Source organism: Solanum verrucosum, unplaced genomic scaffold, assembly GCF_900185275.1.
Source record: "Solanum verrucosum unplaced genomic scaffold, falcon-dt-bn FXZP01000263.1, whole genome shotgun sequence".
In the NCBI taxonomy this organism is placed as follows: Eukaryota; Viridiplantae; Streptophyta; class Magnoliopsida; order Solanales; family Solanaceae; genus Solanum; species Solanum verrucosum.
Window position 1 is genome coordinate 134,636 of NW_026020353.1, and position 13,248 is coordinate 147,883.

The window sequence follows — 13,248 nt, forward strand, 5'->3', positions numbered from 1 at the left end:
CGATCGACAAGAGGTCCAAGCCCACAGCCCAGGACCCTCTCACTTTTACTATGATCCGAGGTTTTCCAGTGGACTTATCACATACCATCATCAACCGATTTCTCTACGGCCCTGGCCCTAATCACACTTGGGCACTCAACAAGGCCGAATTTGACTACAAATGAGATATTGTGAGAAGTGGAGCATTCACTTGTAATGTCGAACAAAGGGAGGCTGTCTTACCGTAGTTTTCCAGGCACATAGCTGCAGATGGAGAGCATGTGGAGTGGGTTAACTCACCGCGTTTGGGTATTCGGAAGGCCACCTTGAATTTGGTGGCCAAGTTTTTTTGGTTGCTGGTGCGAAACAGAGTGTCATCCACAAAGGCCGACAATGCACTTACATGGGACAGAGCAGTAATGGTTCCAACATTGGTAGCTAGGCTCGAGATCGACTTCGCTCGCATGCTGCTGGCAGAGATTCATGAGAGGGTGTTCAAGACCTCCACTACTTACCCTTTTCCGTGCCTCATTTTTCAGCTATGCAGGGACTCTGGAGTGCCGATCTGGCATTGTGACAAATTGATATAGGCAGCAGGGACCCTAGATATTGGCCTGATTCGGGACGAGGCAAATATGGCAGCACCTCGCAGAGGACCGCGGATCGATGTGCCATTGGGTACTGATTTAGTAGATGATGTAGAGCAGATGCATGGAGATGAGCCTGCCCCTCCAGCCCACACTGATGATGCCCCGGTCTCTTCTTCTTAGGCTGCTAGTCAGGCCCCCAGCTCATCTAGAGCCACCCCACCTTCTTGAGCCTCTGTTGTGCCGTTAGCGCGAGTTTAGCAATTGGAGGCGCAGATGGTCACACTGTTTCACCATGTGAAGACATGGATGCATAAGTCCATTGCAGAGTGTGAGGCTAGGATGGAGAAGAGGATGGAAACCATGGTGGATCAGAAGGTGCAGGTCGTTCATAAGCGCCAAGATGCCTTCGAGTGAGAGTACTCACACGGCTAACCCCCGTCACAGATTTTTCCTCCATTCGGTCTGAGTGGGACAGTCTCCGGGCTGACATTGATTCCATCCTTGCTAAGCCCACATAGAGTCAGAGTCTGCACCTACTGCATTGGCTGATGATACCGTACTCGATGTTCTATTCACAGAGGAAACAGATGCCCGACCCGAGCCCACTCGTGCTCGTGGGAAGAGGCACCGCTCCAGACACAATCCTGACACTACTGAGGAGGCCGAATCAAAGAAGCAGGAGCTCCAGTAGACTGAACTGGCTCGCAAAGCCTCTATTATAGATAAGGAGATGTGCCAGCAAAGGGTTCGTGAGAATGCGCTTGGGGCTTCAAGTTTTGTGCCCGTTTCGAAGGCAGTTGCTACGGTGGGAGATGATGTAAACACCACTGATGGTGCGGTGAGAGTGATTAATAGCACTATTGAGAGTGCTAGGCTAGATGATGTGGGCACTACTGAGGGTGACCCAAGTGTTGTTAGAGCTGGCTCCGGGAATCCGGACCCACCTGCTTGTTAATAGTTCGTCGGCACTATGCACCACAAGTTTTCTTCACTCAATCCATTACTTTTTACTGCTTTTGTGTGCATTGGGGACAATTGCACCTATTATTTTTTTTTGGGGTGAGGTAAATGGATTGTGAGTGTTAGGGTGAAGTCTAAGTAACCTAACTCATAATCCTCTATTGGGGTTTTCTCGCTTGTGTTCTTTTCCCCCAAGAGACTACTTAATTTCTGTTGAACCGGCATATGTTAGGGTTGTATGTGTGGAAGCATGAGAAAGAATGAAGCATGATGGCAAAAACTTTCTGAAAAAAATGATACCCGTCCAAAACTTGTGATATGTGCTAAAATATGTAGACTAGAATGAGTTGAATGTGATGGCTCTGAGTATGACATGATAATGAACCAACTTGATGGCATTACTTAAGCTAAAACTTGAACTGGGTACTCTAATAATCTGATAATGAAACTATGTGCCAAGAGTGTGTGAGAATAGTGATTGTTCAAACAGTCTTTGTGCTAATCTAGAACTTTCCCGGTTAATCCTGCTAAGATAATCTACTCTAGAGGGTAGGAAATGATCATAGGCCTATGTTCTGATAAGTTCACAAATTGCCTAAAAAGAATCCAACCGAATGAAAATTAATGCTCCCTTTGATCCAAATACTTTGAACCTAAATTAAACCATTTGTTTCTAAACCCCTAACTCACCTTCCCATAAACTACTGTGTTGGCCCCGGTCCCTCCTTGGACATGTGCACCTCGACTTAGGCCAAAAGCCAAAGTTGAGGGTGGCTAATGTAAAAAGTGACCTCAATCTTGGCCCTGATCCGACATCGGGTATTGTGCACCTCAACCAATGGAAAATCCATAAGCTGAGGGTGGCTATAAAAGAGGAAACCGAAAGAAAATTGGGTATGAAAAGAGTTTGGTGTTGAAAAAGAGGGAAAAAAAGAAAAGAGAGGACACGATGTGGCTTCGTGCAAAAGAAAGCAAAAAATAGTGTTGAAAGCTAAAGAAGAGAATAAAATGCAAGAAAAAGATAAAGGGATAAACAAAGAGCTACAAAAAAAATAAAATTGAAAGCCACATCCATAGTTGAAAAGAATCAAGGGAAAGAAGAAAAAATGGTAGGATGTCAAAAATAGGGCAAAAAGAAGTAGAAAGCCTAATGTAATGTCAAGGAGGGAAGAAGGTCACTAAAAAGTACCCAAATGTACCAAACCTGACCCTAAGCCTACGTTACAAGCCAAGAAAGTCCTATAGTAATCCTAGAACCTAGTTTGGAGAGTTTCAGCAGTGAAAATAAGGGCAAGCCTATGGTATTGAGCACTGACTGTACTGGAAATTACTTTTGAGTGTGAGTTTTAAATGAATCCTTGTACTCAAATCATATTCATTGTATGAAAAAAAGGGATTTCATTTGAAGTAAGGGCACTAGTTACATTGTCGGAAAGTTGGTACATTAGTGATAGTAAAATAATGTATGTTGTGTGTTGAGTGGTCGATCTTTGTCATGTTTTGATCCGGACAAGTTAGCTTGTTGAGTCTAAGAGAAAAGATTTGCACTCGAGAAGAGAGTCATACAGAGCCATGTGATTGCTTGTGCTTGAAATGCTTGCTTCTATACCAGTGTTATTTAGAGTCTTAGTGCGTCGCTTGAGGACAAACAATGAATTTAAGTTGAGGGTGTTGATGTACCGTGAGTTTACAGTATTTTTAATAGATTTCACTTAAGAGTTGTGTGTGTCTAAGGCCATTTTGTATTGGTTTATATGTATTTTTATCATGTTTGCAGGAAATATGTTCAGTCGTGTAAACTGAGAGACACAACTGAAGGATGTGCAGAAAAGGGCATCTACGGAGGTGATCCTCGGACCGTAGGTCCATTCACGCCCCGTAGATGAGTGTCGTAGATGGGCAGGCAAGGCATTAAAGGAGATCATGTAATTATTGATGAAGTGTGGAACCACGATTGTAATCGACGGACCGTAGATTGATATACGAACCATACGGTTGCTCCGTCAAATGATTCAGAAAAGGAGTAAGGGGTTCCAGTACCTGATTTTGAAGATTCTAAGTGTGGAGCTATGGAGGAGGACCTACATACCGTGGATCAAACCACGGTCCGTACTGTTGATCCGTCGTTAGCACCAGAGATGGTGATGTTTTGGAAGCTGAAAATTAGCCTAAGTCCTGAGTCACGGAAGGGACCTACGGACCGTAGGTCAATCCACGGTTCGTAGGTTAGTGTCGTAGATCGAAGGCGCGTCCTGAAACAATTTTTCCTTATTTCGTCTCCTTTTTAGTTAGGATTTAGTTTTCTATATATAGGGCATGTAAACCTCGTTTTTAGGGTTAGCCTTTATTACTTTTATTCTAGTTCTTGACTTTGGATATTAACTTGCAACTTTAGCAATTCTTAAATTTCGTTTGGAAGATTTTGACTTTGCAATTCAAGTTGAGATTCTGGGTTTCTTCTACTTATTACGTAAGTTCATGATTTCTTCGTCTAAAAATATGAATTGTGTTCTTGCTATTATGGGTAACTAAATCCAACCATGAGTGATTAACAACGTATGAATAGTAACTAAGTAATTCTTGAATAGTGTTATTGCATGCATTGATAATTCTTTCGTTTAGAAATCTTTTTAATGGTGGCCAACGTTAGAACTTGCCTCGTTACTACTTGCCGGACCAAGGAGGTAATTAATGAGAAAAGAATTATCAACATAGATTTAGTCTGATACTATCTAATAGTCTAATGTCGATTGGTACGAGGGTGAAAACTAAGTCATACATCGATGTGATGTCTAATATGAGGTAAAGGTAAGAGTTTGTAAATTATAAACACGTAACCAGACCAAGGTGCGGGGTGAAATTCTCTAGTGCCGGACCAAGGATTTAGAGATACCTAACTTATCACTTTGCATGTAATACACTAGGAAAGGATTGCTATTACTAGGATTACCACGTTATGAGCTTATGGGAAACACGTACACCCTAGTTACTTTCTCATCTTGATAACAACTAAAGTTTGAATCTTGCTCATTGATTACGTAATTTCCTGAATCTGTTTCACAAATCCCCCCCTTTAATTACTTGTTTTTGGAACTACATTGACTAAACGAATATAATCGTTGGTTAAAGTTAAGTCTAAACCTTATTCCTCGTGGGATCGACCCCAATCTTCAAGTTGTGTTCTTTACTTGATAACGATCGTTTATGCTTTTTTAAGGAGGTGTAATTAGCGTATCACAACCCCCACCCCTCCCCCCAAATAAAATAATTTAAAGGTTGTTTTTAAAAACCATTTTAACTTCAATTTTATTTACCCCACCCTCACGCCTACTCCCCAACCGCCTACCACCATCCCCCCAAAAAAATGTTTTTAAAATATATTTCCAATTTCAATTTTTTATTTTTCCACCCTACCCTCGACCCCCCTCCCCATCAGCCCCTTACAAGCCCCCCACCCCTTTTCCAAAATGAAAATTTGAGTTTGTTTTTAAAAAATAATTTCAACTTCAAAATTCATTCATAAATTAGACACTAAAAAATCTTTTCCGAAAAATATTGTTTACTCACCAACCAAACATGAGTAAATATGTCCAAAATCTAGTGGTTTTTTTAGGAAATTTTTTTCCATGAAAAGCATTTTCCTTCATACCAAACACACCCTAAATTCATTCCAGATGAGGGTGATTGGAACATGACACCTGATCCAGTCAGCACAACCACAACCATTATCATACCCATAATGAACAGTCATATTGACAATTAATGGTTCCTGGCATGTAATTATATATAATTAGTCGTCTCATTCGGTTCGATTCATGTTTTTCTATTCCCATTCATGTACATCTACAATATGTACATTGACAAGCATACACAACACGAAACTAGAAGTCGAACCATTATCCAGCCCTAGTTCACAGGACAAGGCCTTTCCCACGGTGCACATCATATTCAACAACTAGGGTACATGTACAATCATCCCTTTTTCCGTGCCCAAAGGCCTAAACATGAATTCTACCATCAATTAACATTATAGTACACAGTGAGCACGAATTTATGACTATTCAATTGAGTAAACCTAGCCTACCTGGGCGCCAAGCAGCTGAAGAGGGATTCTAGCTTCAATCATGGCTTTCGGACAACGAGACGGTGGATTTTTGGCCGGGAATCTGCCAGTTGTCGTCAAACTTACGCTAGAAATATCTTTCTCCTTCCTTCCCAAGCCTAGACTAGTCTTTTGAGGGTTTATGGGGTGATCCTCACATTTTTTTGACACTTAGGGAAAAAAGGAGAAAATAAGTCTTCGCATTATTAAGTTCTCCTCCCCCGCTCTCCCCCGACCATCTCGCTATAGTGCTCCCAACTCGCTGGAGCACCGCCGCCGTAGCGGTATCACCCCGCTATGGCGTGACAGTGGGCCCCAACATGCTCAAGACATTTTTCCCTTTTTAATTAACAACGTTTCGGGTCTTTACACAGTGTCTGCCCTGTTTGGTTGTCCATGTTATTATATGGTCATCATGTAATTTGGTGTAATTGGAAACATGTAATTACACTCTTCAATTCATAGGGGAGGCTGTGAATTGCTGGTAATTAATGGTGTAATTACTACCTTATTACTTTTGAATTTCTTCCTTTAATTTTTATTTTTATTTTTTTTCGTTTTAATGTATTTTTTATTTATATAATTTTTTTTATTATGATAATATTTTCTAAAATAATTTCTTTTATATATTTTTATATTTCATTTCCTCCTTATTTTCGACTTTTACGTCATGTGATTCCATGCAATTTTTCATATTATGTAAAAAAAAATCACTAGTACAATTCTGTTAGTATTCTAATTTTAAATTAACGTTGAATTCATTGTTGAATAAATTTATGGACTTACGTTTTCTTTTTTCTTTTAAATCATATTTATGTGTGTTTTGTTGAAATTCGACATAAGAGTATTATGTTAAATTTTGGTTTTGAATTTAGAAATTATGTTATATTTTTCAATTTCATGTTTTAGGAGTATTTACTCGATATTTTACGTTGCAAGCTATTTTTTAAGTTAGACTCGATAGATTATCTTGTTGTCAACCGTTTTATAATTTTATGACATTATATTTATATCATCAATATTTTTGTCAAATATGCATTTCATGATGTTCATAGAAATTCTATACTTTTAGTTTTTATGATAAATTTAATAAAAATATTATAAATTGAAAATTATAAATCAATTTTTTTTATAACATTAATTTAGAACATATGTTTATTAATTAATATATTTTCAAAAGACAATATATATCTTAAATATTCAATTTAATATCATTTATAAAGGTCCTTATTTGTCTAATATAAATAATTTTAATAAAACTTTATGATTACACTTGTGCAACCAGACAATACACTTGTAATTACACTGTAATTACATTGTAGCAAACAAACATATCAACATAATTACTAAGGATGTGTAATTACTAGGCCGACACTTACTGTCCTAGTAATTACATCAATTTTCATTACCTGGTGACTTTCCAAACAAACCCAATTTTTTTTTGGAATATCAACAGTTACATTAGGTAAGCATTTTTTTGTCTATTTTTTTTTAAAAGTAAAAATAAAAACAAACCCATTGAACGTGACTCCATCAACTAATATCAAAGACTTTTTGTTGCATTTTTTATCCTCAATTTTAGTAATTTCTGAACTTCTCCTCTATATTAATTCATCTCTTCTTCTTTTTTCTTTTTTAAGAAGGTGGAAATGGCTTGAAGCTGAAAAATATTACTTGAAACCCTAAATAGAAGGTGCTTTAATTTATTGCTAACATAATAATACTTTAGTGAAGAACTAATCAGAAAAATAAGCATATTATGAGTCGTATAATTCAAATCGTAAGTAGTATGAACCAAAACTCTCTCAGTATTGTGTTAAACTTGATCTATATTGAATGATATTAGTCACATATAATTTGTATTTCAGAATATTAACATAATTTTGTATTTCAGAATAAATTATATGTCATGTAAATGTGAACCCAGAAATAAACATAATTAAAAAAAAATCATTATAATTCTTTTTCTTGTTATGTTAACATTAAATAAATTTGGCATAACAAATAAATATTTTATATGCTATATATAGAAACTCAGCTAAACATCTATATATTTTTATAATTTATTAATGTATTAATATTAGCTATAATAATTGTCTCTTCGTGTTCTTCTTAGTTTGATGAGCAAAAGGATCACCTTAGAGAAAATTTTGCGGGTTACCTTTCTTGATGTGGAACGTGTTGGTCCTGTAAGAATACATCACGCTGAACGTGAAACCTTACACCACCTAGTCTCTTGAGAAACTTCAGAAAAAAAAAAGATTAAGAAAATGAACCATCTCTTGAGAGAGGGGATTGATGCCAATGAGTTTACATTGTTATACAATGATGTTTTGGAGTTGATAAATCTGGCTACAGAGGATTTCCTTCTGCGAGTCAAACAAGCTCGAGAACGACGTCGTAGGACTGGTCAAGGCCAGTTGTAATTGATTTTCCATTTTAGACTCCGCCAATCGAAATTCCGACCGACCTCGAAGCAATAGATCAAACTTATTCATGCATCAGATTCAACAAGCAATTGAAGAAGATGAGCAAAGCTAAAATCCATCAGGATCAGTTCTAGGGTTTCCACAACTATGTAAATGGGGGAAGAAGAGGAGGTGGGGAACAAAACAATCCTGAGGATTCACACATCAGATTCAACAATAGATTGAACCGATTCACGCATCAAATTCAACAATAGATCGAAGCAATTAAGGATTGTTTTGTTCCCCACCTCCTCTTTTTCCCCCATTTACATAGATGTGGAAACCCTAGAACTAATCCCGATGTATTTTAGCTTTGCTCCTCTTTTTCAATTGCTTGTTGAATCTGATGCATGAATCGGTTCGACCTATTGCTTCGAGTGTGGGAATAAAATCTTGGCAGCAACTAGTATGGCAGCGACATTTGTTGAACTTACTTGCCACAAATGTGAAAGTTGGCAAACCACATTTGTGGAAGTTGGTAGTCAAACTTTGGTAGAGTTTTGGTAGAGTTTGACAACCAAACTTTGTGGAAATTGGCTACCACATTTATTTCACTAATGATGTAATCAAGAGGTTCAAAAACACTATATATAGAGTAGTAATTGAACACTTGAGGACACACCAAAAATAGAGAAGCAATAGAGAGTAGAGAGAGTAATCCACATACTACTTCTTAGTTTGGGAGAAAAATAGTGTGGAAGTAATATAATTGTGAGTTGTAAGAAATAAAAGAGTGTTGAGTAGTAGTCTTTTGAAACTACCAAGTTTTTCATCAATATTATTGTATTACTTATTCGGGTATCATATTTACCTCATTTTAATATTTGGTGGACTTGTTACTCTCTTTCTAATGCTATTTAGTTTGGACATTATCTTGGGTGTGATTATCATTTTGTCCAACAACGTGGTATCAGAGCCATGGAAAATAATAGTCCATTGTCCTTTCAATACCCCCGTCTCACAAAAGAAGATTATGAAAAATCGTGACTACGAAGTGAGTGGAGGTAGCTTTCATGAAGTGACTTACTACTCCAATTGCAAAGAGTATATCTGGTTTCGTACATGTCAAGTACAATAGACTTCCTACGAGACATTTGAACAAAGTGGAGTCCACCTTTTCGCCATCATCAAACTTTGACAATTTTGTTCCACTTTCCATTGGGGTGTTCACAAGGTTGCAATCAAACATGTTGAACTTTCTTGAGATATGAAAACGCCTTCCTCCATTTGTTTCACTTCTAGGCCCAAGTAATATGACATGAGCCCTATGTTCGTCATCTCAAACTCAAGCGACATAAATTTTTTGAAAGGTTCAAATAATGATGGGTTGTTACCCGTTAGAATGAGATCATCAACATAAAGACAAACAAGTAGAATATCTCCATTATCATGAACTTTAATGTAAAGAGCATATTCATGGAGACAACGAGTAAACCCATTGTCTTGAAAATATTTGTCAATGCAACTATTCCAAGCTCGTGGAGCTTGCTTCAACCCATATAATATTTTCTTCAACCTCAACAACTTATCTTTATGATTTTTAACCACAAAGCCCAATGGTTGCTCAACATCGACTTCTTCTTCAAGATATCCATTCAAGAATATTGATTTGACATCTAGTTGATGGATCTTCCACTTCATTTGCACCGCAAAAGAAATCAATAGACGGATTGTCTCCATGTGGGCACAGGCGCATAGATTTCCTCATAGTTGATGCCATGCCTTTGTTTGTAGCCTTTAGCCACAAGTCTTGCCTTGTATCTATCTACCTCTCCATGAGCATTTTTCTTCGTCTTGTATAATCATTTGACTCAAATTGCTAGATGGTCCTTAGGAAGAGTTGTTAACTCCCAAGTGTTGTTCTTCTATATTGACTGGATCTCCTCCTCCATTGCTTGTCTCCACCTTTTGTCAATAACAGCTTCATCAAAATTCATTGGTTCACTATCAGCAAAGAGACAACACAAAAGTTCAAAATTACTAATTTCTTGTGTGTCATCATAGAGTTCTTGGATGCTCCTCATCAGATGCGGTCTTTCACTTGAACTCTCTTGAGTAGACGGAGATGCAACATTTGCTGGTGAAGGAGGTGGGGTTGCATCTTGTTCAGGTGCCATGGTTTCCTATTCTTCTTCATCTCCAAAGTATGGAAGAAAATCATACGTTCTTTCTTCCGGATTCTCCCAATTCCATGATGCTTTTTCATCAAATACAACATCACGACTCACCACCACTTTGTTATTGTTTGGATTGTACAATTTGTAGCCTTTTGAAATCGGTCATATCCAATAAACACATAGGCTATGCTCCCAAAGATTTTCAAGTGCTTGGCACTTGGCTTTTTTCCGATCCATGCTTCTTGAGGCGTTTGATCTCGTACTTTTTTGTTAGAGACATGTTGCTCAAATAAACTGCACAAGAAGCAGCCTCGTCCCAAAATTCTTTTGGTTGATGTTTAGCTTTCAACATTCATCTAGCCATATTAAGAACTGTTCTATTCTTTTTTTCTACAACTCCATTTTGTTGGGGCGAGTAAGGTACCATTAGAGGGTGACGAATTCCATGAGATTGACAAAAGTCTTTAAATTCATTTGAAGTAAATTTGTCTCCTCTAGCGGACCTTAATGCTTTTATTTCATAGCCACTTTCTTTTTCTACAAGTGCTTTGAAATTTTTAAAGGCAACAAAAACTTCAAATTTTTGCTTCAAGAAGTATACCCAAGTCTTTCTACTGAAATCATCAATAAAGAGCAAGAAGTATTTTCTTTTACCAAAAGAATGTGGACCGATAGGACCACACACATCGATATGTACAAGTTGGAGTGGCTTACTTGTTTTTGATATAGACTCCTTTGGAAAACTCCTCCTTGCATGTTTTCCAAGAAGACAAGCTTCACACAACTGATTTGGATGGTTGATTGACGGTACCGTGGTTTTAGGTACAGATACATCAATGAATAAGATCATTTTATCCTGGGAGGATATATTTCATTAACCTCGGGTACTTGAGGGGAATAATTTTCTTAAGGGGACATTGTGCATTCAGTGGGTTGGATTTTCTTTCTTTGAGAAAAATATTTTATATTGTTAGTAATCTGTTTCTGATTCTATTTTCTCTACTAGTTTTAATTTTCTAGCTTGAAAATACTCTTTAACCTTTGTTGTTTCTTACCAAGTTCTTCAAAGTTTTGTTCTAAGTATTTTAGGAATATTAGATGACCAACAATCTTAAGGAAATTATTATACTGTTGGTATTTCTTGTATTTTACTGATTGAGAGAAACAAATCACGAAAGTAGAAGATTAATGCATTACTTCTCTAGAATGTGTTGCTTTGTTTAGCAAGGTCGAAGTGTGAATGTACTAGAATAATTGGTGGTATTTCAGTTAAAGATTACACCAGGTAACCTTCTTATTATTTATCTAAGGAGGAAAATAGTTTCTAAAAGTTAACAGTTTTGATATTTATCATGTATGTCTTTGGAAAAATATCTGCAAACCATATGGTTTTTTGAATGAATTTTCCTTGGCAAAAGTGTTGCCTTTAAAATTCTTTAGTTTGCAGAATGAGAGATGCACATTTTTGTTTGATAAAATAGTATGTCAAAATGTTATAGTTGAAAGACTATTTGAAAAGAAAAGCATATCTATGTGATAATCTATGAATATGTTCAATTCTGTTTGGAGACTGAAAAAACTTTTGAAGTTTTGTACTCCGTGTCAAATTTGACTGTGTCTGATTTTTGTAGACTAATTTTTTTTGTAGTTTTCTACTCTGGATAAATTAGACTATGCAATTGGTTTGAAGAATATGAAAACTTCACATAATAAGTCAATGTTGTACTTTTGATTTTCTTCTAAACTTCACTGTTATATAGAAACAAATTGTACAATAATTTTTGTCTTTATTGTTAGCATTTTAAATACTAAGTGGTATGTCTATTTGTGATAGAGGAAAAATACTAGTGACGTAGAGTTTGTGATTTTGTGCCTTTATGGAATGAACTTTGACATTGTGTAAAAATTGTCAAATGGAATTGAAGCACTATAATTCTTTTGTAGAATAATATTCTCAAAAGTGGTTTCATGTTGCCAATAACACTTTGATAGCATGAGAAAAAAAATATGTGGAAAAACTATTTTCAAATACTGGAAAAATATTTTTGAGATCATATTTAAAATGTAGGGGGTTCTTTGCTTATGACGAAGATAAAATTAGACTTAGTGTCTAATTTCAATTTAGAGCACAAGATATGAAATTCAATGATACTTTTGTATTATGTTATACCCATAAAATTCTTGGAGTGTATTTGATATTGTGGTCGTTGAGTTTCTCTTTTACTAGTATATGGTATGACTAGTATGAAACTACCAAATTACATGTATACTTGTTCAAAATGATTGAGTTCTTTTATGAAAAAATGTCACTTAAAATGTTGTGATTTTTCATGAAAAGATGTGTCTATTAAATATAACTATTTGTATAGACATGAATATTGGTGAATAGTCATTTGTCATGTTTTGTAAAAGAAATATTTGGATTATATTGCCTTTTTTGGACTCGATGAAAATTTGTTCATTGGTAGTTCTATACCAATCAAATTGAAAGTTATGGAAAGGTCCTTCCGAAAAAGACATTTGACAAGGTGATGACTCTAAACAATGGTTGTATCACACAAAATTGTAAGAAATAGGAACAAAGTATTTGTGAGAAAAAGCTACCTCGCGGAGAGCTTTTAAAACTCAATATTTTTATTTGTTCATACTTGTTTGAGTCAAACTCTTTGTGACATGAACACTTGGGGAATGCCAATTACAAAACCTTGCAAGGAAAACTGATCAACTTAGAAGTTTTGTCTAACTCTGAGTGCAATAAATAAAACTGTCATGTTTGTGTGGAATCTAAGTATGCTGAGAATTCTTATAAATCTGTTGAAAGGAATTAATCCCTTAGAGTTGATTTACACTGACATTTGTGATATGAATTCAACACCATCTAGTGGTGGGAAAAAGTATCTCATAACTTTCATTGACAATTGCATTAGAAATAACTTTGTCTATTTGCTGAATGGTAAGGATGAAGCAATAGAAATGTTTAGACAATATAATATTGAAGTTGAAAATCAGTTGGGAAAAAGATAAGAAGTGAT